The sequence below is a fragment of the Dipodomys ordii genome, unplaced genomic scaffold, assembly GCF_000151885.1.
Source record: "Dipodomys ordii isolate 6190 unplaced genomic scaffold, Dord_2.0 Scaffold235, whole genome shotgun sequence".
Classification (NCBI taxonomy): Eukaryota; Metazoa; Chordata; class Mammalia; order Rodentia; family Heteromyidae; genus Dipodomys; species Dipodomys ordii.
The window spans coordinates 1,067,436-1,073,435 of record NW_012267451.1 but is presented as its reverse complement, the minus strand read 5'-3'; positions in this window follow the sequence as shown (position 1 = coordinate 1,073,435).

Here is a 6,000-nt window from a genome sequence, read left to right as displayed (position 1 = left end):
AAGTAAAGTTCCCTTCTGTCCACATCCCCTCCAGCATCTGCTGTTATTAGAGTTCTTGATTTTTGCCATTCTAACTGGGGTGAGGTGGTATCTTACTGTTGTTTTGATTTGCATTTCTTGTATGGCTAGGGAGGTTGAGCATTTCTTCATGTGTCTATTGGCCATCCTTCTTTCTTCTTCAGAGAAGTTTCTCTTTAAATTTTTAGCCCACTTTGTTGTTGGGGGATTTAAAAAAAAAAGAAGTTTCAATTCACTGTGTCAGTTCATGAGCACAATGGATGTTGGTTAGTTTTACCCTTTCCTAATGGAAATTTCTTTTTGATTAAGCCTTTTATTTTTATTTTAACTGTATTTTAATTAACATTACACAGCTCTACAAAGGACTTGCTATTCAACACAAACTGAATCTTTATATATTTTAACCCACTTCCATTTTTCCCCACCCATAAGACTCTAAACCAACATTCTTTTTAATAATATGACAAATTGTTAAAGTTATGCAACTATATAAATAATATATCTAAGGGGCAGAACTTACAGATTTAGGTGCCTGTCTTGGCGGCCTTTTACCTACCTCCAAACAAATTGATTATTTCAATAGCTGACATTATTTTTTCCGTGGAAGAGTTTCCTCATGGTGTTTTTAATTTCCCTGTTCCTCAGGGTCATTAGTTGAAGGGTTCAATATGGGGGTGACCGTAGCACACATCACTGAGGGCACTGTACCCACTCTAGAAGAATTTAGAGGTAAAACAGATGTCATCCAAGGAGAGGATGGAGAGGAAGAAGTACATGGGGGTGTGGAGGTGGGTCAGAGCTGAGGGCCAGGATGATAAGCAGATTTCTGAGCACAGTGACGAGGTATATGGAAAGAAACAGCCCAAAGAGCATGGGTTGTAGCTCAGGGTCATCTGAGAGTTCCAGGAGATAAAATACTGAGATATCTGTTAAATTTTGAGGCCCTACATTTATTAGACACCTTTGATGCAAAAAGAGAGCAATAATTAATGAAGAACTCAGAATTCTGCCATCATTTTGAATTCAAGTATTCATAGTTGATAACTATACTCCATCACCTACATTTTTAGCTGTCAGAAACCCAAACAGCCTAGATTTCTTCCTGGTCACTTACCCCTATTATGTATTTATTTTAGACACTCACCTATATTAGAACATTATAGGCAGGGTTTTCTGATCATAGAAAGTACAAGCTACTCTTCTAAGATTATTCAGAATAATCTACAGCAATTGTCTTTTTTGCTGAAATAAAAATTCTCATCCAATCAATAAAGAAACACTCCTACAAGCTTTATTCTATCATAAGGAAACAGTGAAGTAATGACTACTGCAATAGTGAAAATTTCTAAAGATATCCTATTTACAATCACTCTGTAAAATATAGAGAACTGCATGAGCTAAACCTTAATTTCACATAGACAACAGGAAAACACTGTACAGTGCCTAATATCTCCCAGGAGATTTATTATCATTGCTTGGTTTTCTGATTTCCACTTTGCTTTCCCGTCTTGTGTTTGTGTGTGTGTGTGTGTGTGTGTGTGTGTGTGTGTGTGTGTCTTCTAGGATTGGAAGCTTGTTTTTTATTGTTCTACCCTGACACACACACACGGGTAGCACTCTATCATGTAAGCAACAGCTCCACTTTTTGCTTCCTGGTGGCTAATTGGAGATGAATGTCTCACAGGTTTTGCTGCCCAAGCTGGCTTTGAACCTTTGTCCTCAGATATCAGCCTTTTGAATAGCTAGAAATACAGGTGTGAGCCACGAGTACCAGGCATGAAGTATACATCTTTAACACTTTGCATTTTCCTAAATAAAAATAAATAAATATCTGCTTCTCTGTTAACTAATTTCAAGAATTTAGAAATATGCTGACACTAGCAAGGGATGTGGACAATCCTGGTTGATATTTGATTGCTGGGTTCATTCCTTTTCTGCCATCTATCTGACCTATTGCACTTACTATACTGTTTACTAGCTGTGATCCCCACTTGCTTTTCTGTTTTGTGATCAATTAGTAGTACCTCAAAGAAGAAATCAGGATCCTCTTCCTAGAAGCCAGAGAGAAATGAGACAGATGCCCAGGTTGTCACTGGGGACCTATCAGCTTTTTAACAAACCACACTCTCCTAAATTGATATTCTGTGTCAATAGATAAATAGAAACATGGATTTATGCTTTTCTTTTTGTAACCTAACCATCTATTACAGCTTTCATAAGGATAGAGTGTTCCGTCGTATGCTATTATGTAACAAGGCAGACTACAGGAAAACAAAATACAATAAGAGATTTTAAGTAAGATTTTTGTGACCTTTAGTTCACAAAAGTAATAACTTTTACATTCTTCACTACTGCTATTCCTTGGCCTCCTCAGAGAGGAAACTGCAACTGCTAGATGCCCTCTTTATGTAGAAATAGTACTTCATTTAAGGATACAAGACATCTGACTATGTTTCTCTCTAGGAAGGACACCTCTAGGTCATCAGCAATATTGTAGAAAGCATGCTTGCATGATTAGCATGGTATTGCTCTATACTTACTGGGATGAGTTGCCTTTCTGTTGGGTCATGTCTATGAAGTTCAGATCAAAAGATCTGTCCATGCCCGAAGTCTAATAAAATCTCAGCTCCATTCCTCACAATCGACCACATATAGAATGACACAGAAGAATTTCCAGCTGTGGCCAATATGGGCTTGGAAACATTTATATTAATGGAGAGGTCAGAGGACAAGCTAATAATGGGCTCTCCTGTGATCTTGGACTCTCAATTCACAGGGCTCGCAATTAGTCAAGTTGGTTCAAAGCATACAAACCTCTATGGACTCACTAACATCGATGGAGGAAAAATGAAAAAAGAGTGTCCAAAGAACAGATTTTAGGCTCTTCCTGTAGTAAGCAGGAATATGTCTATACATCTATACCAGGACCAAAGTATGGCTAATTATGGAATATGTAGGAAAGCAATTCCATGTTGTAAACCCTTTGAAAGGTTCCCAGATAATTTAACCAAAGAAATTGAATGGGGACCTAGAAGAAGGGGTGGAACAAATGGAAATAGGGAACAGTGGGAGAATACAGTTGTAATACTCAATGAATGTCCATATGTGAACAAATGAAGTGTGGATCTTGGTGTGTCTATTAGTGAATGTGTAGAGGGAGAATGATGTTAGGAGTGACCAGGATTAAGATGCATTGCATGCATACAAAATCATGTTAAGTTGAAACTTCCTTTCTACAACTAGGTGAAGATATTAAATTATTACTATTAAATTAATTAACATTAACAATAACAACATAGTAAATAACTGAAAATTGATTAATTGATATATTAATATCAATATTAATATTAAAATAGAATGTAACTTATTCATATTATTAAATTATGTACTCTTTAACTCACATCAGTGACTTCTGTGAAATGCAAACTTGTCTAAAATTGTGTCAGTTAAATGCACATGGTTGTATTCTATACCCAATCACAGAAGTGACATCTGCACACATTAACCTATCAGTAATTAAAATAATAAATAATGAGACACATGCTTTTATATTATTTATCTATGCAGATTTATTTGTTTCAACCACCTTCTGTATATCACTAAACCTTCTGCCATGTAAGATAGCTTATGTACTCATTTTCCTGTCAAGAGTCACAAATATTATTCTTTTTTTTTTCCAGGTCAAAAACATTTTTAGCTTGGCACCAGTGGTTCACACCTTTAGGCCTAACTACTTAGAGGCTAAGATCTGAGGATTTTGATTTCAAAACCAGCCAGGGAAGGAAAACAACCAGACTTATCAACCAATTCAACCCACTCCTCCCCAATCCCCACAAAGCCAGAAGTAGACCTGTATTTCAAGTGATAGAGCACTAGCCTTGAGCAAAAAAACTCAGGAACAGTACCCAAGCCCTGAGTTCCAGCCCAATACCCAGCACAAACAAACAAACAAATAAGCCCTCCCCCTAAAAAATAACAACTTAGCCCTACCCACCCCATTTTTATTAGCCATACCTGGTTGCTCAAAGCTGCTCAGGAGGCTGACATCTGAGGACCTGTCTTGATTGAAAAAACAAACACTGTATAAAAGCACTAAGTTTCATCTTGAAAATAATGAAAAATAAGAGGTTGGATGGCACACCATCTGCCTAGTAATCAGAAAGCCCTGAGTTCAAATCCTACTACTACCAAAACCAAAAAAAAGATCTCTTTCTTTCCATTTTTATTGAGGTCAAATATACTTAATACAAACTTCACATTTTGACTACTCTAAAATTCAGTTTGTTGGGCAACCATCTCCAGACATTCATCATCTTTACAAAATAAAACTTGATACATTAAAAAAATGAACTCCTTCTTCATGAATTTCCCCTGGCCTGACCAGCAAATTTCTCCACTGCTGATGAATTGTACTAATGAAACTACACAAATAATGTGTGCAGACAGCTAGGATTTACAGAACTTTGTTCTAAATTGTCTTGCTAATGCAAAACATTACAGATGGATTTGCTACGTGCTGATGTCAGGCTCTTGCCTTGTATAACCGGCTCAGGACACTTTTGAGGTCTCCGTTCCTCAGGCTGTAGATGCAGGAGTTCAGGAGAGGAGTGAACACCATGTACATCACTATGGGGACTGCAGTATTCCTGGGGGGACACAGACATGAGCCACCAGTGCCTGTCCTTGCTTGGCTTTGTTTACGCTCATGGCTGAAGTTCTACCTCTTGAGCCACAGCTCCACTTCTAGGTTTTCCCTAGTTAACTGGAGATAAGAATTTCACAGATTTGACTGCCCTGCACTGGCTTCCAATTGTGATCCTCAGATTTCAACCTCCCCTAAGTATTTGAGGAGTTTATTTATTGTCAGGAGCCCTTGGTACACAGTTCCTAGTTCTTTTCCTGATTTAATCAATTCCTCTACACCCAGAAACTGAGATGATACTAAGATAAAAGCAAAATGTCCTGTTTCAGAATGGTCATAACTGTCAATTCTGGTTGGAGTATATTTTCCTGGAATTGTCTATTGATTAATTGCTTACTTTCTGCAATAAATTCTTAAATGACTAACCTTTTCTCTACTTCTGGCAATAAATGCCCGAACTTCCATTCACTTTATACATATTATATTAAAACCCAAAGAGGGAACCCACTGTGTATTTAATAAGTCCTCAGTGCAGGTGTCTCAATTCAAATTAACACTGATGGTTATGTTGAGCGTCTGACATACTAACAATTTGTCCTGTATCCCAGAAATAATGAGAGTTGTTGCCAGGACTCATCATTTAAATGACAAGACTCATTGACAGATGTACTGACCTATTTTTTATTGCTTTATAGATAGAAGAAAGCACTAAGGAGAAGACCTGAGGTCTTAGCCACATCTGGATATTTTTGAAGTTGAGATTCTTAAGTTGAAATGCCATCAAGTCCTGACAGCATGTTTTGATGTGTGTGTGTGTGAGAGAGAGAGAGAGAGAGAGAGAGAGAGAGACAGAGACAGAGACAGAGACAGAGACAGAGACAGAGAGAGAATTTGTGTGTGTGTAGATCTGTTTGATCTGTTTGGAGACTTGGAAGCATAATTTATATGTGGACTAGCGGGAAAAGAGATCTTTTTGCTTGATTATTACTTTGCTTGATTCTCATGTGACCCTTTTCTGCCATATTTGCCTGTAGTACAAAACTGTCTATCCTTGAATCGATTCATCTAATGCTACCCAGCTGTGCTCTGGGACCCAACAGCAAAGCCACAGAGAACCCAAGCAAGAAAACAAACTCTGTTCCTGAAAGGATAGTGAGTGAAATGCCTTGGAGGGGGGAGTCAAGGAGAAATCTTGCCAGGATTCTCTTGTTGTGATGTCCTGTGTCTCTAATCAGAAAATCCTATATAAATATGATGACTGGCCTCCTTAATCTAACAGACTAATACAGCTAACCTGGTAATAAGTGTACATTGATTTCCTATAAGATAATTAATAATAA